We start from the raw sequence: 21,857 nt of genomic DNA, 5'->3' as shown, positions 1-21,857 counted from the left end.
CTGTCACTATCTGGCAGTTATTTACAATTCACTTCACACATGTTAAAATAGTGTATTGACAATTTAAAATGAAGAAAAAACTGTAGTTGTACATGAACACCAGATTGTGCATGGTAAATTAACATGAATGAACATATTTGTGTCTGTCTCAATGTGCAAAACAGGCCAAAACTATGGAAACAAAATGACCGTAATAACCACAAATGAGCTACTGAATTGATCACTAACTTAAATATAATCACGAAATAAATAAATCAATTAACTGAATTGTATGATTGAACGATTTATTATATGAGCAAATATGTAGGTGAATAGGATAGTTGATAGTTGATTTACGACTAAAAAGAAATCAGTAAAATCGATTCACTGATTAATCTTAATGAAAAACTCACATTGCAGTATCTCAGTCTCCTGGGATTTTCACGTACAGTACAACCATCCCGAGTATTTACAGAAAATGATACTAACTGGTGATCTAGACGAGATTATCCTGTCCTATCTCATGTTAATAAATATTTATGTCACAGTCGGGATTTACAGGAAGACTCTTGTCACCACTTTTCTAATTGTTCTCTACTTCTGCTCAACAATACGGCAATAAATTCTGTCAGAGCCTCATAATAAAACATATCAGGCCTTATTGAGGCCATTTATCTCTCCACAGCTTTGTGTTTGTAGGTGTCGGGCTGTGTGTGCAGGTGGCTTTGGGAGGCTAATAGGTTATCTGATGTTTGCTGAAGTAGTGTTTGTGTGTGTTTGTAGGCAGATGGGCGGTGGTGGCGTATGACGTGAGGGCAGTGGGCACAGCTGGTGCAACAGGCACTACCCATCCATCCATTTTCTACAGCTTTATCCTCCACAGGAGGGTCACCACGGGGGTCGCTGTGCCAATCTCAGCTGACTTAGGGCGATAGACGGGGTCACACCCTGGACAGTTTGCCAGTCCATCGCAGGGTCACATAGAGACAAACAACCATTCACTACGGTCAATTTATAGTGTCCAATTTACCTTATTCCCATAAACCGGAGAAGCCGGAGAAAACCCACTCATACACCGGGAGAACATGCAAACTCCATGCAGAAAGCCCCTTGTTCCCCCCGGGGGCTTGAACCCGGGTCTTCTTGCTGCAAAGGCAAGCGTGCTCACCAGAGAGCACAAAACTCTGCCAAGACAGCGATCACTACCAAAATAATTTACTTTATTCCTTTAGTCATAACCTACATTGCCAGAAATTATCAGCAAAATAGAGTGTCGGGAATCCGCCCAGAGAACACAATCTTCCACCAATCCTGAATCTGCGCTGTATCCATATCTAGATTACCACCGAAATCGAATCATTTCTTCCTTGGACTATTGGAGTGCTACATCACAGAAACCGGAACATTTAATCAGAATACATTCACACAAATAGCTTTTCCAGTTATGCTGCTCTCAAACTGGACGTCGTCTTCTGGTTTGCCAGGTGAAGCCAATCAGGAAATAATATTTTGCCTCTGCAAGATGAAAGTCTGTGGGAAAATGAACCGACTTCTCTCCTGATATAATGTGGAGTTAATGTCTCAATTGTTTGTTTCAGGACTTCCTCAACAGCACATGACGTCACGGCCCATACGAGTGGACACTGCTGTGATTGACAGCTGGTATCATCCAATAGGAGCCTGGTGGCAAGTGAGTTCTTGAACGAGGGCGTTAAGAAGCAAATCTTGTTCCCCTTTTTCCTGTTACATAAATTACCAAAAACAGACAGAGAGTTTTCCCCTGGGTGACATCATCATTTAATCTTTTTTAGAACCAGTCATGTGCTACGATGTGCTGTTATTTCTAAACAACTTCCGATTTAGAAATGTGATCAAAAATAAAAACACCACAAAGTCACTGTTCATGTCAGAATTGTGAGGATATAAATCCCCAGTTCTGGGGGATTTTCTCTTCGCTCTCATTGGAACGATTCCCCCCCTCAAACACCAATCAGATGTCATCTGGGAGGGATGATTTCCCCCACAATGTCAACACACAACAGCACCTCCTTCATTTGCAACATCTGCCTGGAGCCACTCGCTCCAACACAAACACAACATCCAGGAAACCATCCCCGCAGCACGCATAATCAGCCCTTGCAACACAACTCGGCTCTTGTCCTCCCGTTCTCCCCCCAACACCCTCCCTCGCGCCATCCACTCCTTAAAGCTCTTGTCAAATGGGCTGACCGTCGACCGCTGACTGGACGTTCACTGCTGGTTGACAGATCACACAAGGACCTTGAAGAGGCTGGTTTTCCATTCATTTTTTTAAAAGATTAGAGGCTCCTCACAGACCGAGGGTTTGGTTTTGACCAATTGTGGAGGAAATTGACCATAGGTGTGAGAGTGAATGGTTGTTTGTTTCTATATGTGGCCCTGTGATGGACTGGCAAACTGTGTACCCCGCCTATCCGCGACCCTGGATGGATGTATGGTTCTCATTCATCCAGGTCAGGCTAACAACTGAAGACTTCCTATATTTTCTTTCTGTCTAGTAACTAGATGTGTGAAAGTGCATCATAATGGGTGCCTCTCCATTAACGATAAACTGTACAGTGACTGGAATTACATCAGAATCCACCCTCATTAGACTCACATTTGGCACACGCCTTGAGTCAAATGGCGCATGAACGTGGTGCTTTGAAAATGTCATTATAATTATGTCCGGCGTCACGCACCACAGGCAGATTATCCATCACGTTAGCGTTGGTGGATTCCAAATGAAGTCCAACCAAAGCTAATCAGATATACATCGTGCCGTGTTCTGCGGTGCGTGACATTTAAACGTGAATATAAAAGTCCATTACGTTGAAACCAATGAGTTCACACAGCTCTCTCTCTCTCTCTGTGTTTCTCAGTGCAGTGGTGTTTGGATCTTTTATCGCCTAATGACATGTCTGTGCCGCACACAGGAAGGGATCTGTTTTATGTTAAGACAGACGGAGACAACGACGACATTGTACTCATGAAGTGAGACCGCAGCAAACAGGTTGCACCATGACTGCAAATACAAAGAAGAAGCACCCACGAAAAAAGTTTCTAAAGTGAATGCTACGGCTAAAAACACCCTGATTTCACTGATTTGAGCAGCGTGATGGGATAAATGCTTCTTGCCGCTGCCCACTCCTGTGCTGCCGCTGTATACACATAAATGCTCCCTCCATCAGGTCTGATCGTAAAAACGTCCAAACAGAGGCAGACAACGCTTTCTCACTGCAGCTTCAAAACCCCCCGAGCACAATCTTCTACACTATGTGCCAGGGCGTTGGTAATTTGCGTCTCTGTGCGAAGCAAACAGAAGGAAAAGGTGGGGCAGCGAAAAGCTTTTTGCAGGACCATAATAACTGCTCTGTGTGTTTGCTAATGATGTTCTGAGACACAGACCATTGGGGGAAAATACAGCAAAAAGGGGCGCCGGAGTCACTCTCTCCTACACCGAAGCCCGTGGTGTGATGATTGCTATCCCGCTGTCATTTACCCACCAGATTAGATAACCTCTATCCGTCACCCATTCCTCTTGTTCCTTCTATCAGTGCAGCGGAGGCAGCTGATTTACACCCGGCTGCTGTGGAGGTGTCAGGCTGCTGGCGATGAGGTGTTTTCTGTACTGTAGATGGGTGTGAGCGATGGTTCCGAGAGTGCACTAATACAAAGGCGGATGGCGACACGGGGGCTGAAAGTAGAGTGTCATTCAAGGAGCTGAGTGCACGTGGAGTGGACGGCGGGTGGCACACCTGATTAATCTGCAAGGATGAGCTCAGGGGTTGGTTTTTTTTCCCCCTCCAAGTGCACAGTTATCATCTTTGCTTATAGCTTATCTGCGAGCACAAGGTGTTGGACTGCTCCACACTTTGCAGACTGAGACCAAGTGATGGGGACTCCAGAGTTGGTGCCTGGCGAAGAGCCAGAGGGAGTGAGTTCCAGAGGGTTGGAGCAAAAGCCAAAGTTTTTGCCTGCAGCTGTGGGGGGTGGAGAGGAGGGACATGGAGGAGAAGCTTGAAGATGATCCGAAACTTAACGGGGAGCCAGTCCAATTGTTTCAGCGTGCGGGTGATGTGTTGCCAAGGGAAATATGGAGCATTTAGCACGGAGACTAAGCAACACACACACTAATGAATGCCCTGTTTCAAACTCAGAGCAGATGAAGACATTGTTTTCTTTCTTTTACACAACTATCCAAAATAGTATCCAAAAGAGGTGTGAACAAATCAAAACATTTCAGAAAATTAGTCAAAACCACAAACAGATGCAACACAACGGTTTCCTTTGGACACAGACTTTGAAGACACTGTACAGCAGCCTGAAGGAATGCGTCGCCGTGATGACTCTTTTCCATGACTGCCGTCCATCTGAACTCACTGTTTTTGTTTCTCACTTTGAGCACTTTAATTGTTTGGAGCGCCGTAGAAAGTTTGGAAATAGTCGGAGGAAGCATGTAGCAGATTAAAGCAGATTCACAGGCCTAGTTTTTGTCTATATTCATGCCCTCCTCTCTTTGTATGGCCTCTATTTTCTGTCTTTTTCCTCTCTGTTTTCCCTTTCCCTCTGTGAGGTCTGGTGCAGTTGCTGTTGTCCTTGCAAGGGACTATAATAATGTGTTCTGACACCACCAGGTCTCCTGCAGTCATCTTCTTTCTGTTTTGCAGAACCCACAGAGTCGTCACAGCAGCAGAGTAGCAACACATTGCTTCACGAGTCCCCCTCCTTTTTCTTCTTCTGGCTAAAAATCCTGGTCCTGGTTGAACCTTTAAGGGTTCAGTGAGTTCAAACAACCCCAAGGGTGAGGTATGCCACTTTGGCTTTGTAGTGTGTAAATTGTTGTTTTCTATGGAGTAATGGGGAGAGGATGTAAATCTAAGCAGATGTCTGATCAGTGAGTGAATGAGTGGGAAAGACTGAGATGTATATGTGTGCTAGCTGAGGTCGTTTTCATGTTTTCTCACACGTGTTTTCATGGGAAGTGCACGGCAGATGAGATTTGATAGGATTAGTGTGAGATAGAGCCCTTTGCCTGTGACAAATTATTGCATTTATGACCTTAAAACCTATGGTCACGGACCATACTCTGTCATCATAGACAGAGATGACAGGTTCCCAGAGGATCCTTAATACTTTGGGGTTCACCTTATCACGAGATTGACATACAGGACATCCTGTAAAATATGACGGTATTTAATCTTTAACATCACTTATCACTAATCTTAAACTTCACATCTTAAACCATGAACAGTAATCTAATGTCCTCACTGAAATGATTTATGTTTTTGAGAAATTTAGTGAGTAGCATCGTTCTCTTCTTCTTTGGTATAGGAATGCGTCCTATTCCCTGCGTCCAGACTTGTATCGCCACCCGATGGTGAAGTGGTACGTTACACACTGAAGCTTTAGGGCGACTGGGAGACGTGCAATTATTAAATATTAAATGAATGTGTGTATTATCAGTCAGTCAGTCAGTCATCATCTACCGCTTTATCCTCTGCCAGAGGGTCGCGGGGGGTGCTGTGCCAATCTCAGCTACATCGGGCGATAGGCGGGGTACACCCTGGACAGTTCGCCAGTCCATCGCAGGGCCACACACAGATAGAGACAAACAACCATTCACTCTCACACTCACTCCTATGGTCAATTTGGAGTGTCCAATTTACCTATCCCCACATTGCATGTTTTTGGACTGTGGGAGGAAGCCGGAGTACCCGGAGAGAACCCACGCACACACGGGGAGAACATGCAAACTCCATGCAGAAAGGCCCTTGTTCCAACCGGGGCTCGAACCCGGGTCTTCTCGCTGCAAGGCGAGAGTGCTAACCACTACACCACCGTGTGACCCTGTGTGTATTATATAAAACAATAATAAAATTGACTTCGAATGGCAATGGCACAAATTACAATACCACTTTTCCGTGTCCAATACCGATGTATTACAATGTCGTAAAAACTGTACCGCACACATAGTGTTGACAAAATAACATTAGCTGTCGTGACACGTGAGGTTTCCGGGTTCCACTGCCACACGGACTCATTATGACTTCAATCCTTTGGCTGCAGATTACACTGCGCCTCCCTCTCTCCCTCTCCATGAGAGCCCATGACCTTGTCCACTCGCTTGTTTGACAAGAATAAGTGGCACACTTACTCACCCCTGCTGCGCTCCATCCAGCGCGACATTGAAGTGGACCGCTGAGAAGTTTGGAGTCTATACAAATCTGTGGAATTGGAACCCGAAAGAAAGTCTTTCAGTGCCATTCCCCCAACACTTCCCAAGTGTATCTTTCCTTTCATACATGAGATAATTGAGACTCACACTGGCCGGTCTACAGTTACCATACATGAGTAGAGGGAGAGGCTGTAACCCAGATTTTCTGTCCGGTCATAAAGGGCTTCGAGTGGGTGTAGCCGGAGGCATTCGTCAAGTAGATTAACTAAAAACTGTCTTGTACGTATGTGACAATGTATATGTGGACCTCACTGGGCTTGGCCTTCTCACAGGCAAAGGGTTCAGATTTACTGGAAGATTACTCGATGTGGATCGTGGTGTCAGACAGGAACAATACCTCATCTGCTCTCTGGTTATGCAACCGCGGTGATTTCCTTCATATGAACACAATCATGTTGAAGTTGTATTTGTTGGAAACGCGAGCTCTTAACACATCACTGTCATAATTTTGTCTCCTCGTTAGCAAACGACTGAGTCCAACTGACCGGCGTACGTCGTCTGCGTGTTTTCCTAGCCGAAAAATGTAAGTCATAATAAACGTTTAAAGTAATAATTGTCCAAGAATTTGTCATAAAGCTAATTCGTGAATGTCATCATTCATGTGTTTTTCATTTAGGTTGCAGCTTAAACGGCAAAACACATTCAGGGAATTTAAGACTTTGTTTTGTTCTTGTACAGAACCAATTTGACCTCTTTTTTATTAGGGTTCACTTTTCATCGTATGTCATTATATTTCTTTATGTAATCTAAATGAGTTTGGAGTCACTTTCCTTCTCGGGATGGCGTCGCAAACGATCGCTCTCTTCTTGAAAGTGGACGGAAAACAATAGGTTTTCTTTGAGTCGCCATCCAAATTTTCAGTCTTATTGTGTAACGAAACACTCATTTGTGTTGGAATATTCAATTTTACATCTCAAACTGGATCATTTCACCCTGAATTGCCTGAAGGAAATGAGCAAACGTCTTAATCTGCAAATTCATGTACTCCAGCACTTAAAAACATACACCTGTGGGTGAAAAATAGACGTTTCTAGTGCTCTCAGTGGGTTTTGCTGCAGGCAGCCTGAGGGGAAAAAAGGTGCCACATTTACAAATAGACCTCCAGCTGTAAGAGGAATGTCACAACCTGTGTTTCAGCTGTAAATTCTGACATAATTACAGTGCCACTAACTCAGACATTGAGGTGAAACAACCACCTTCGCCAGGGGAAAATGATCAGTGCTTAACGTTACTGTCTGGGCCACAGATTTACTTCTGCCTTTAGTGGAGGGAAGGATGGGCCGTAAGAGCAGGAATGTGAGCAATGCACGAGTCCTCTGACCTTTACGAAGGTGAAGCAATGAGCTGACATCATTACCATAGCTGGCGTGTGCGTACTCGCAGTCACATGGGCCAAAGGAAAGTAGACACAGGTCAAATTAGGGGGAGAGTCGGTTCTGTGCTGTATAAATACATATGTTACTGTGACACACGTCAGAGATGATGACTGTTTGAACCGCTATGGATGATAATGAAAAAGGATGGTAGAAACGTGTATTTGTAACTTTCCTGCTAAACGCACTCTCGTCTTTGCCGGCAGCCCATTTCCTATTTAGCATTAAAGCAGGAGCATCTGGCTCTGTTCAACTCCATTTACAAGCATCTTCAAAGCTCATTGACTCGAAGTCACCTTGAAGTTTCCAAGCAACCAGGAGGCACTCTGGAACAGGTGATCGCATCCTGCGTGGAATTAAATCTATGACATTTTTCCTCGTTTCCTTTTCAGACCTAACAAATATAACCTGATGAGTGGTTAACTTTAGACGCTGGTTGATCAGATCAATAATGGACATATGTTTACCTACATATGTCTATATTGAGACAGTGGATACACATATTTCCTAAAATGTCAAACTCAACCTTTAAGATCATTCATTCTGTCCGTCACTCTGACGACACTGTTTTCTGCCTTCGTGCCCTAAAGCATCAAACTTTCCCCCAGACATCTGGGATTACTCGGAAATAAGTTGCAAAGCCTCTGCGTCCTGTTTTCACAACACTGCGTTAAATAAGCCAATAAAGTCAATAGATAAATTGCCTCATAAACTCAATAAATTGAGTTTAGTCAGAGACAGAGTGTATGAATGAGTGAATGAATGAATGAATGGACGGGGAATGACATTTTCTTTTACAATGTGGTGCTGCCACCATGTGAAATAATAAAAGCGGTGCAGCACAGTGGGACACATTATCTTTATATTGGGGTTCACTTTAACGTAAACCTGTCACTAAATCTGTCAGCGTGCCACGGCTGCTCGTGTGAGATGAAACATCTAAAGGCAGGAAGTCTTTATTCCTCCTGGGGCATTCTTTTTTTTTCTCAGTCTTTGTCACACTGTATCCTGTTTTTCTTCTACAACCAACCACCAACTAACAATACAAGGAAGGGGGTCTGCGCTCTGTCTAGACGATGGTCTGTCGGCTGTGGTGGATCAGATTTGGTGTGGAACCAAACAACAACAGCTGTGACCACCTGACCTATCTGGCTGAGGTTAAATGAGAGTCCCACTCGTCTGGTTCGTCCTGCTCTTTGTGAGTTATCTTCTCAAGCATCATTCCACCTGTTTACAGCTTAGTTTCTGCCTCTTTTCACTCTGAAAGGTGAAGATGATAGGCTAAAAAAAAAACATTTTGTACAACAAGCAGTGGCATATTTAAATCAATAGAGGGCACAATAACACAACTATCCACAACTATGGTTTTTTTTGAGGTCACTGTCAGAAGAGTCTTTAGTTCATGGCACAACAAGACGATTATTGAACAGCCAGAAAAGTAGAACAAACTTAGCAGAAAAGGCATAAAAGAACAATAGTTTCTCCACATGTGTGAGGGCTCAAAGGTGTGCATGATCTCCACTGTGATCTTTGGTGAAATCTCACCAAAAAGTGTCGTATTTTCATCTCAACCACCTTCCTTCATGAATCCTTTTGTCACCTCGCTATTATCCTCTGTATGTCTGCAGACGAGGGCAGAAGAATTGAGCCCCTGGAGCCCTGACGTGTTAACCATACGTGTTAAGTGTGGCCGGACAGATGATAGCAACACCTAGCTGTCTGACTCGCACTAATTTGATATTTGACATGACTGCTCTTTCATACAGGCTGCAGGAGGAAGAAGAAGATGAAAAAAAAAAATTGTGCAGCCAGTGTCAAAGTAGGTATAGGGGCAGACTTTCTGGAGCCGGCTCCCTCATACCCTCTGACTACCTGTCACTGGTCAGAGGAACTTTGTCTCTCTGAGCAGATGATGTGATAGAGAAAGGCAGAGTGAGAGTGAGACATAATTAAACACAGAGCAAACAGAGAGAAGGGGGGATGAGGGTTGAAGGCAAGAATTGAGAATAAAGAACAAGGGGAAAGCAGGAATAACGTGTGAGTAAGTAAGGTAAAAAGAAAGAGACAAAGGAGCGAGAGACCAGGAAAAGGGAGGGATGAGAGAGAGAGAGAGAGAGAGAAAGTGAGAGAGAGGCAGAGAGTCTTGCCCTGAGGCGTTGTTTCTCTGTCTGTGCTCTGTGTGTGTGTGTGTGTGTGTGTGTGTGTGTGGACGCCAGCAGCAGTGTCATACACAGCTGAAGACAATCTCCGTCCGCCAAGAAGAAGCACATCTGGATTTCTCATAATGAAATCCAGTAGGCTGCAAAGTTTAACTGTGCAAAAAAAAAAAAAAAATACAGTAGAGAGAGAGAGTATTCACTGAAAATGACAAATTCATGTGAAACTTTATGTACATGTGCACGCGCGATTAAATGCATACGAGCAGAATATAGACAGCGTCCGTCCTGGCTGAGGCTGACAGACGGAGAAATTACCTTCTAACTCTGGGTAAGTGAAAACAGTGTGCAACGTGTAAAACCAGTGACCTCCTGCATTGGTGTCTGCAACCGGGTTAGGAATCTGTTATTTCATGGTGCTCAGATTTAATGCTTCTACACACACACACACACACACACTGCCAAGCTGTCCAATCCTCTGCATGTGCCTCATATCCTCCCCCCCCCCTCCTCTTTTCAACATCCTTGCACAATACAGAGGAGCTGCACTCAGGTTACATGTTCAGGTTGGACCTCTCGATTGCTCCCCGGGGCTGAGTGGAGTGGAGAGAGGGAGAGAGAGGGAGATGATGGAAGGAAGGCCCACAATAACAGTCTGTTTCCTTGCATGTTGGGGCCTGCAGCCTAACCTACTGCACCTGTTGTGGAGGCTCACAGTGACATGTGGGTGGGGGGGAGTGTAGGGTGGAAAGGGCTTAGGGGGTTGTGTGGGGTGTGGGGTGTTGGGTGTGGGGGGGGGGAGGGGGGGCACCTGTATTATGGCCCAAAGCCAGCTGGGAAGGAGCCGGGTCTGGACAAACCTCAATGCACTTTGTCAGTATCCACTCACACTGTCTGTGCACTTGACAACCCCTGTAGCCACGCTCTGACGTGTGTGTGTGTGTGTGTTTGTGTGTGTGCGCCACTAGGTAATTGGGTAAGTGTGTAATAATGTTGGTCATGGGTATCTGCGACCCGGCCCGGCTGGGTTAACCGTGACCCAGGCAGAACCTCTGTGCGGAGAATAGATGAGGATCTGTTTATGATATTTGGGAGTGAGTGACTGTGGGGGAGGAAGGGAGGAAGTGAGCAGTCACATTTCAGTTTGGTTTGAGCTACAGTATTATGTATGAATCACTCACACCCCCCTGTTTTATTGGTTTCGGTGTAAACGCACGTTGTAGTAGCGGTTTGTTATTATTATAAATTTATCAGCTGCTGTGCAACATTGAATTGTTTTGGGTTTTTTTAACCCTTAGATGCCCATGGGTTGTTATTCTTCAAAATCTTTGAAATGAAAAGTTTTTATATATTCATATTCCAGGTATTCCTCATTAAACATGTTTGTGACATGAGGCCATTTGCATTTTAAAAATCTTTTTTCATCAATTTTAAGGAATTGTAGTTTTTGTATCATTACCCCCCTTTTCCATAAGCGGGGGTCAAAAATGACCCCAAGCATTTCCTATGGAATCTCCTAGGACCCTTTGATTCTTATCTTAACTCTGTCAGTATAAAGGGTTACCCTAAGTCTAAATCACTCCTTTGTTGGCCATAATGTAATGAAAATCATCATCTTTAAGCAAAATTAAAGACATTTCTTAAGTTTATTGCAAAAACACACCGATTCTATTGGAAGAGTGTAGGTATTGGTAGGTCGTGCATCCAAGGGTTAATTTTGGTTAAAGATGATGATTTTCATTATATTTTGGTCAACAAAGGAGTGATTTATACTTTATACTGACAGTCAGAGTTAAGATAAGAATCAAGGGTTCTTAGGAGATTCCATAGGAAATGCTTGGGGTCAAATTTTGAAAAATAACAACCCATGGGTTCACTTATGCATCTAATTGTTTTTTCTTTGTTTTTGTTTTATTTTAAGTGAAATATAAAGAGTATGGCTTTACGGGACGTAGACTTTGGTGACTGACATACACACACACTCATCTCTCCTCATCAGCCCATCACAGTTGTCTAACAACCCCACGGCCAGAAATGGGATCTTTCCAAGTTTCTTGCCAACATTCCTCGAGGGGACTGACGCGTTTCACTGTACATCTGACTGACTGACTGTCTGTGCCACACTATACCACACCAGAGGGGCGGGTTCACTCTCGCTGTCACTTCAGACAAGATGATGAGCAATCTCCTCTCACATTGCTCGTCCCATTCCGTGCTCCCGATGACATGTTTTCAACACAGTCTTCAAGGAGCACTCTCTGGGGGGAACTTTCTGCATCCTGCATCCATCACATCATCACAGACGAGGGGGGAACAGCCCTCTGTCGCGCCCTTTCTCTCTGACGCTGCTCTGATTGCCACATTAGTGGAGCTGTGTGACCACATCATCAAGAGCAGTGAGCGAAGCGCGGGGCTTATTATCTCTCATTGCCTCCTCCAGGAACAGGAAATGAACTGAGCAAGTCCAGGGCCCGTTCCAGGGAATTAAATCTCCGAGGGTTTAAGCACTGGAGTGATCTTGGCGACTTTTTTTTTTTTTATACCAACTAACCAAAACACAATTATCCAATTCCCCTAAACGACGTATTACATTTGCATTAGAGTTTGGAGTTGTTTTGGACATGGGGGACACACAGAAAGGAACGGCGATGTTTGGAAGATCATTGTGCTTCCATCGTTACCTGGAAGTCCCTCACAATCAGATGATTGACGGATCCTGATAGTGACTAAAGTGTTGGTGTTGCCTGTCAAGCCTGCCGTATATAAACAAGTCTGCATGCGGCTCCGTCTCAGTCTGTCAGTGCTGTCATGGGGCATTACCGCTCACTACAACCTCCCTTTACTTCTCTTTCGTGACTCTCCCTCTCTGCCATGTCACTTTCCATTAAATGCTGCCTCTTTTCACTTCATCCATTTACTTTACATCTCTACCTCCTCCTCCTCCTCCTCCTCCTCCTCCTTCTTCTGTTTGACCAAGTCCGTAGTCGTTGTCGGACAAGGCAGCCTCTGTCTGAGCACTTAGCTTGTGTGAATACATGCATCTGTGTGCGCGTCTATGTGTGCTTGAAACTGTTGATACCAGTGTGTGTGTGTGTGTGTGTGTTTAAGCACGCCTGGGCTGAGCCTTGAGGGCAGTCCTCCTTTGTCCTCCCAAGCATCTCCCAGAGATGGATGTGTCTCTAGGGAATTGGCCCCAGAAGAAAAGCACCTCCAGCTCTCTCTCATATTAAATTCTGCTGAGCAAATACAATCTACCAGGCTGGGTTTTTTTTTCTTCTCTCCTCTTTCTTTTTTCCCCCTCCCCGTGTTTTTGAGAGGAACTCACTTAATGTGTATGTGCACGAGAGTGTGTGTGAGCGAGTGTTGATACACATCAAGAATCTTTGTACGTTATGTTTCACAACATTTTTTGTTTGTGGCGAGTTTGGATAAGCATTTATCGTGCAGTGGGCGAGCATATGTCATGGATCGGATATGTTTTACAATAATGCTTCAGTTCCTTTTGTTGACACATTTGGATGTCATGCTTTTCCCCCTCTAGCCTTTTCCATTACAGGCCTTGGCACGCTGCTGGCTTCCTTGCCCTGTTTGGGGCCAGTGACTGTTAGAAACCCATAAAAATGAGTGCTGGACCTCATTTGCCCATCCTCACAGGAGAATAACAGACTATGAACGAAGAGTCAGAAAAAAGCTCCCCCTGCCCCCCCCCCCCCGTCCGTCCTCCTCTACTCTCTCCAACTGCATCCACTTGCCTCTCCCTGATTTTTTTCTCCGCTCCTCCCCCAGGCTCAAGGCACGGCACCTGTGGGCCCTCCCCCCCTCCCCTCCCTTCCCCTTAACTTTTTCACTCCCCCTCACTCTGGCAGCGTGCCTGTTGCACTGACAAAATCACGGCTCTTTGCGTGAGAGGGAGTGCCTGTCTTTCCATGCCTCGCTGATTTGTGTGTGCAGAGATACGCGTGCATTTGTGTATGAAATTGAGGGGAGCAATTACACACACACACATCTCTGCGGCAACACAACAAGTCAGACAAAGAAGTCCAACGTCAGATAAGTGTGTGAACTCGGGGTGATTCAACTCTCGCGGCACTGACCTCCAACCCTCAGGGACCACTCCTCCACGCCTCCCTCCTCATCGTCACTTGCTACTGCCCTGCTTTGACTCCGTATTTGTCATCACGCAGAGCGGCTGTGGAGCTCATTCCAACGTGATTTTACTAGTAAAGGGAGATTTTATATAGCCCTGCACCTGCTCTCTAGTAAATGGCACTATAAAACAGCTGTGGATGTAAAACTTAATTTCCACATCCCCATGACCAAAGCTTGCCAGGTTATCCCCCCCCCCCCCCCAATGCATCTCTGCTCCTCAAGCCTCGATTCTTTGTCACTACTTTCCCTGATTGAAACTGATGAGTACAAGCAGTTTTGCAAAATCATTCTGCCTTCTCTCCTTCCTGGCACCTGGGGCTGCATGGCATCACCCCAAACACATGGTTTTAATTTCCCTTCTGTGCTCACTCTCTTTTTTTTCTTCCTTCATCCACTTGTGTTGTGTTTCTGTTTCAGCGCACGTAAAATGTAAATTCACACTCGGTAACCCCATATCGAGACATTTCTTAACAGAAACATAACTTTAAGACTATCTTGTCACAGCGGTTTGATGGATTCCCGCTCTGCATGCTTTCGCTCCCACCACCATGTGGCATTGATTGGACTGTTGTGATCTCACTGTCAGCCAGGCAGTCCCTCAAGGTTAGGCAATAATGTATCACTCACGGCCTCGGGCTCATCCACTGTTTCCACTGCACATCTTCTCTGCTGACTAGAGGAACTGTGCGTGGTTTTCACGAGTGCAAATGCTGCCAAGGAACAATCACTCTCGTAGGTTTCCGTGGCATTGACTAGTGCGCTACAGTATATGGATTAACTGCATCTGTTTCCCTGCAGGATCGGAGTTACAGCGTGGACCCAGAAAGGAAATCCAAACTCCAGAGGAGAATTATTCCACGTTTTTGTTCAATATTTGCACATTTATATGTGATTTAGAGCCAGCGTGAGCTTCCTGAATACACGCTTTAATAAATATATATACCGCCTCTTGCATCAGACAGTGTAACGAGTCAGTGAGCTGAATCTGACGGGAGAAAGTGCTTTTGTTAGCGTGCGCGTTATTTTTGTGATCAGCGCTTCAGAAGCCCGTGTGATCTTCAAACAACCAACCGTGACCACAAGTGGCGGCTAATCCCCGCCATGTGACCATTGAGCAATTTGAGAGAAACACAAGTGAAGACCAGTAATTAAAGTAGCGAATCTCCTTCATCAAAAGGAGCCAGTATGCGATGGCTGCTCTTGAGTCACGCCGACTGCTTTAATCTAACTCTCTAATTAGGCACCAGACGAGAAAACGGTCACACACACACACACACACACACACACACATACACAAAAAAAAAGCCAGAGATGCTTTGTTTCCTGAAAAGACTCGAACACGGAGATTCATCCTCATCTGGCTGCAACAACTGCATACTGTAGAAAATGATGTCTGACATGAACGACAATTACACCGTGGGTTTTCTCTCTCTCGCTCTCTTACTGAAGACGGTTTTCACACAAAGACTCAACAGGTACGACCAAATGCTGTCAGCTGGCTTGTTTCCAATAAGAAAACTCGGCAAGTCAGATTCACACACCAACACAGAAAATTGCACCAACTGCCTTCCTATTATGTATCACCTGGATGCCGGGCAGTGGCCAACAAAAGCCCCCTGCTTGGACAAAGGATTACGTTTTTTTTTTAAAACCCCTACGGCCAAAAACCTTCTAATGGGACAGTGATTATAAACTAGTACAAAAGGCCGTCGACCGTGTGTGCCTGCATGTGTTTTTGCGTGCATGAGGACGCTCGGTTAAGTGTATGCACTAATCCATAGCTAACAGTGTATTAAAATAAGGAAGGATTAGGCCCAACAACACATGCCATATGAACTCTCGCTCGGCAATTAGTGATTCGTTTGTGAACATATTGTAATATTTATCCGCTAAAGAGCCGCTCTGTCCCTAGGGAGCCTGATTTTCTTCTTTCTGTGAACTTTTCTGATGTAATAGATGAAATACCTAAGCACATGTTAATGACCGTTTTTTCAGAACTGATCACTACGAACCTGTATTCTCTTGAACTCCATTAACACGCGACTACAGGGGTAGCAAAACAATTTGTAAGTAAGTATGACGACGTTTAAAGTAAAAATAGATTGTAAAACGAGGCAAAACACCTCTCGCTTTGTCCACAGCTCTCGACTTAAACGTGGTCTCATTTTCTTCCACAGAATCGAGACGGCGCTCATCAAACTGCAAATGGAAGGATTCAAACTAGCAATTTACAAACCAGCTGGTGAGGAGCTACAGTTGTGGCCAGATGTTCCACAGTAAGACCAAAAAAACATAAGGTTTTTGCTAATTCATCCAGTAGATGGTAAGTAATTTCTATAAGTATATCCTCTATCTATAACATCTATCTTTGGTCCACCATTTGTTGACCATTGCCACCTGAAGAAAGTCCTTACTTCCATCAAAGGTCATCAGAGGTCATGTGTTTAAGCAGGTTTGTTTGTTTGTTTGAGCAACACAACTCAAAAAGGGAAGGAAAGATTTTTGGTGAAGAATTCTGGAGATTCAGTGTATGGATGGTGATCTGGACCCAGATCTGGACCCATCAGGATGGTCTACTGACACTGTGGAAAACTGAGCGGCCTTAGGGGGAGGTTTACGCTTAATGAGTGCCTTCTCTAGGTAGTGGTGTGATTAAGCCATATCTAAATGTCGTGGCACTGAACTGCAGAAGAATGCTTGACGTCTGATGAGAGGATTTGCTTCCAGTTAGACTTTCTAATCTCTGGCAGCAGCAGTGGTCTGACCACTGGTGCCAGCTGTGAACAGAAGTCCCTCATTAGCACTATTTTCATGTGACCAGGCTGTGTGCCCCGCAAGCGACACACACACACACACACACACACAGACGCACACACACAAGAAAAAGGTTTGCACAGCTATTCTTCTTAGGACACTACACTGACTTCCATTCATTTAGTCTAAACAAAGCTTAACCATAACCTAGAACTAACCTAAACCCAACTACAATTCAAATCTTAGCTCTAAACATAACAAATTCTACATTTTTGGGTCTCCATGAGGACTATTGGTCCCGACAAGGCCAGAAAAGGTCTTAAATAGGTAACAAGTACAAGTCAACACACACACACACACACACACACACACACACACGAACACACAAACCACACGACACCACATGACCAGATGAAGAGGAACCATTGTTCGACATCACAGGACATTTAACCACAGACACACACAATCCTTCCTCTGCATTGCCATTTGTGAGGAACCAACCAGAGTTGGCCCTTGTGCTAATATTCGGTAGCTTACATGCTTTCTCCACATGCTTTCACTGCCCGTAAACATACAAATCCCTCTGTGTTCACGGCTGAATCTATGGGCGCCTGTGTTCATCTGGGCGTCTAGCATGACAGAAATCAGTGTTGTGTCACACAAATGCAGATATCTGAACCACCAACCCCGCCCCCCCCCCCCTCTTCTGCCTGCCCCTTGGCCCGACTCAAGTTTGTTCAGTCCTCATAGAGCTGTCAGACTGTGGCAGGCAGTGACAGTGGCAGGCCATTAGCCTACCGAGCTAAAGTGAGCGAGGTCAAATCTCTGACCCCGCGAGTCTGCGGTCCGAAGGGGACCCAGGGATCAGGGGTGAAGAGGTCGCTGGGGGTGGAGACATTTGACCAGCTATAACCTATGTCCTTCTTTCTTTGAGACCAGTAACAAGACAAACATTTTCAGCGATGATTTATGAGCTAAAGGGACCTTTTTTGTTCACACACGACGTGATGGTGAACATTTATGGCTTAAACTGAGTTACGAGTCGACGAGTAAATGTAATAATTCTCTACGCAACTAAATCAAAACCATCATTTTTGGTATAGCTGCTGCTGAAGTGATGATGTCTTTAGTGGAACAGCCGTCTGAACGCTATATGTAAAGCACTTTCCGGTCTAGAGGTCCTTTGTTAGAGCACTTTGGTCAACTCTGTTGTTTTTAAATGTGCTATAGAAATACATATGGATTGGATTGGATATTTTAGATTTGATTGTGTCAGTGTGTCTCCCTGGAACTGGATGTAGAGGATAAAGCAGTAGACAATGGCTGGCTGGATGGAATCTTCCACCAAATATACCCCTCAAATATTCTTGGCTGCTTTAATTTGATGTGTTTGAGGCAAAATGTGTTTAAAGTTTTTGTCCTTGACTGTGATCACAGACTTTACTAAATAACTAATGGAGAGTAATGTCCGTGTACTATGAATCAACTGCATCCAGTAAAATAATCATTTAAGGCTGCTCTGCATAAATGGAGCTGATTTGTGTTGTTATTATTTTTACTCCTCAGACTTGAAATGGCTCCGTCAAGCAATACTATCAGACCTGACTGAGGGTTGTCTGTGTGTATACTCACTGTCAGTGTGGGCAGGGGCAAAAGGTGCAAGAAGTGTTTATCCTGTCCGACTGCTGAACGGCTTTCTGTGAACACTTCCTCTTCTGTCGTGCTCCCTTTACTAGCGCAATGTTGCCATTGCCTCCGTCTGTCTTTGAATAAAATAAATCATTTCCTCTGTACAAAGCAGGAAAGTTGCCCGGCTGGGAGGGTTGTGTGTGGCTAATGGGTTTAATCAGCATTGTATGCACTCATTTGAGAATGTAACGGACATTTGTTTATATTTAAAAGTTGCACCATGTAGCCATTAATTCCAATACCTCTATGCAAAAGCAAGTTGTGCCTCGCCTATCCTTTCTAGAAATGTGTTTCTCCTCGTGAGCACACTGTTCTTACTGAAACTCCGACAGGTGTTGTGTCTTTGTTACACAGTAAGAAACACACAGCTGTGCGGCTGGAGTGTTAAACCACAGACCCTCTAGGGAAATGCACCTGTGACGGAGCGAGATTATGAGCCCTCCCCATGTTGAAGCCTGACCTGACAACCACATCCCCTCCTCATGCACAAACACCCAAACATCACACTGTATCTGCCTCATACTTGCCGCCGTTTCTTTTTTTGTTTTTTTTGGGGGGAGGTTTTACTTAAGGTGTCTGGGGTGCTTCTGCATTCAAAGGAGGAAGAGGGCAAGTCAAGGACAAGACTGACCACTTGTTGTTTTTGAAAAGATAACACCTATTGCGGTCGACAATCTTTGGGGACATCATTACGGTTCCTGTTTTTCGCCGAGGTGCACAGCCGTGTGTCACAATATCGCCTCATTCCTTATAAAAACAAGCAAGTGCCACACTGTCACTTCCCCTCTTGCACCATGAACCCCTGCTGGCATCCTGTGTCAGTGATAAGCAATCCCCTGATACCTCGCAGCCCCTCGCAGAACAAAAGAAGCACAGGAAGAGGTCAGGCACTTGCCACATAAGCCTGCCAAGAAATCATAGTGCTCCATATGTTTCACGTTGAGGCTAACTCATAACAAATCCCCTGACTGCACTGTGCAGTCGTATACAATTATGGGAAATACAACTTACTTATAGATGGGCCAGTGTTGTTTGGCTTAGGTAACGATGATATACCTGCACACTGTCAAATAGTGTCAGTCTGATCATCATTCACCAGCGCTCTTACTGACCTACTAATCACAGTGTTTGTTGTGACTGTGCACATGAGCAGGTTGTTCATGCTTTTGCACTTTAGAATGCGTCAGCTGCCTCACCGCAGAGAAAGCCATTGTCCATCAATGCCTGCGAGACTGATGTTCTGCTTTATGGGTTGTAGTAGAGTTACGAATGCTATTTAACTAGAGTCAGAGGGTACGAGTCTAATGCTCGCCAGGGTCAACCAGGGCCAGGTCGTTATTCGCTTAACTCTCGGGAGTCTAGGTTAAGTAAGGTCCGGTAGTAAAGAAGTAAAATAAAAAAAGAAAAAAGAAGAAGAAAGACTCATACTTCTTCGCCAGCTGCCTTGTCACAAACAATCTCCTCTTCAAAACAATCACATCATCTGCTTGGGTCACATTTATTTATTTTTGTCCCACTGCATAAAAGGATTATGCACAGTCACACGAGGAATAAACCAAACCAGAGAAGTATAAATAGTGAGGGTTGTTTTTATCACCTGGTCCTCCCACTCAACCTCATGAATGCAGCAAACACCACTTAACGGAGACGCGGGGCAGGGGGACGAAGGAGAAGTGGGGCGGTGCCACGTTTGAAAAGCCATCTTCCCTTTAGCCAAACAACTGCCTGTTGAACATTAAGCCGACTCAGTGCAAAGGCAAACACCCCCAGCTGGGTCTGCAGTCTGTGTAATCCCTCCTTGTTCAGTCCAACGCAAGACTGTTTCTGTATCATAAATCACCAGGGTGAACGGAGAGCTGATTAATAAAACTCAGGAGGGCAACACAAAACAGCTGTTCCCCCCCCCCCATGAAACCCATCAGTGATGGCTTATGAATCCCCGAGAAGCCAGTTTCTTTTTTTGGTTTGGGTATTAAATCTGAAACTGAACCCCTTCCAAGGCAGCCCAGTGCCAGAGTCTTTCCACAACAGAAATAAGACAGATGTTGGATTGAGTTTGCACACTGGCAGATCAGCTGCGATCCGATCCAAACGGAGGCTTTGAGATATTAAGGTCTGCGCTCATCGGAGCGGTGGAAGGGAAGGGAGTGTGTTGCATTTTGAACTCATTGGTTACCTCAAGGTCACCACGGTCACTGCTGAACACTCACAGCCGTGAAATACAACCCCCAAAATTGGAGTCCGGCAATAAACCTTGGAGCGAAATTTATACTCAGCCTTGGAAGCTGCAGTTGACAACAAATATGCACCTCGGTGTCCAGTTAGTAGTTTTATGGGGGCTTTCAATCTTTTTCACATGATCTTGCAGTATGCCATACTGTCCAGAAATATCAGCGAGAAGAGGTGTTGTTGAGAAACGGACGACACGACAATGGCCGTCTTTGATGTTTCATCCCTCTGTTTACTGTTGCGTGTCTCACGGGCTCGTGATTTTCTCACAAAGCGGCGTCGTACTATTTCTGACTTGGTAACTTCGCCAGAGTCTGGATGAATCACAGACAAAAGAAACGGGGATGAGATGAAAGGCTAAATTGCGTTGGAGATCCCTCTTTAGAACATCAAACGGCCGAGCGTTTCTTACTGCAGTCAGCGGGGCTCCAGGGGGACGCAGTTGTAATTTCCTGGCAGAGAAAGGGGGCTGGACATGAGGGCAAAACCGACATCAAAGACGGCACATCCCGAGAACACTGAGCGCTTACACACTCTCTCTGTCTGTGACATCTCTGTCTTATCTGTCTCTTTATGGTCCAATTTTCCTCCTTCCTCCTCTATATCTTGCTAACATATATAGTTAAAATGCAGGTTAAAGCTGCTGTGAGTAAAGTACTGACATAGACCCCCCATTCCCACTGGCCATAAGTCTTAAATCCTGGGTTTAAAAAGGTGGGAATGTGTTTATTCGGTATTCACTCCCATGTCAAATGACCCTGCGTTGCACACAGGATTTTTATTGGCTTTGGCTCTGATCGGCAGTCGTGGGAACACAAGACCCGAGTGAACGGGCTAGTTTCCTTCTTTATCTGCTTTTTTTTTGGCAGTGACGCCAATTCCCGCGTCATTTTTGGTGCATTCATCTTACGGCTGTTCGCGCGTCTCATAAGCTATTTATTTTCTGTTTTCTTTTTCCTCTGACTAACTTTCTTTCTGGTGCATTTGTGACATCACATTTCCCGCGTGGGTGACGCGGGGGCAAAATAAAATGAAACACACCACAGGGAGACCACTGGCAACAGGACTATGGTGTAAAATCCCAGGTGACCTGCCACATTTAGTGGGAAATAGGCTATAGTGAGTATAACAAATGCTTTCAAAAGTGTGAAATGTTCCAGTTTTCACTTTCACCGTCTACATTGTTGAACGTTTGCTCTTTTACCTTTTTTGCTTAATATATAATTCACTTTTTGGTCTTTGGTTATATGATATAGGGACACCTGTGTGTGC

At 44.9% G+C, this 21,857-nt stretch overlaps 1 long non-coding RNA gene across 1 annotated transcript; it reads left to right on the top strand.

Annotated features, from left to right (window-relative positions):
• The first annotated feature begins 8,526 nt into the window (after positions 1 to 8,526).
• Positions 8,527 to 16,504, top strand: LOC131445008 (uncharacterized). The gene is made up of 3 exons (XR_009233788.1): positions 8,527 to 8,806; positions 15,909 to 15,983; positions 16,091 to 16,504. It is a non-coding gene; the product is annotated as an uncharacterized LOC131445008 (long non-coding RNA).
• The last annotated feature ends 5,353 nt before the right edge of the window (positions 16,505 to 21,857 follow it).

Source organism: Solea solea, chromosome 18, assembly GCF_958295425.1.
Source record: "Solea solea chromosome 18, fSolSol10.1, whole genome shotgun sequence".
In the NCBI taxonomy this organism is placed as follows: domain Eukaryota; kingdom Metazoa; phylum Chordata; class Actinopteri; order Pleuronectiformes; family Soleidae; genus Solea; species Solea solea.
This window is presented reverse-complemented; position numbering and strand designations above follow the sequence as displayed.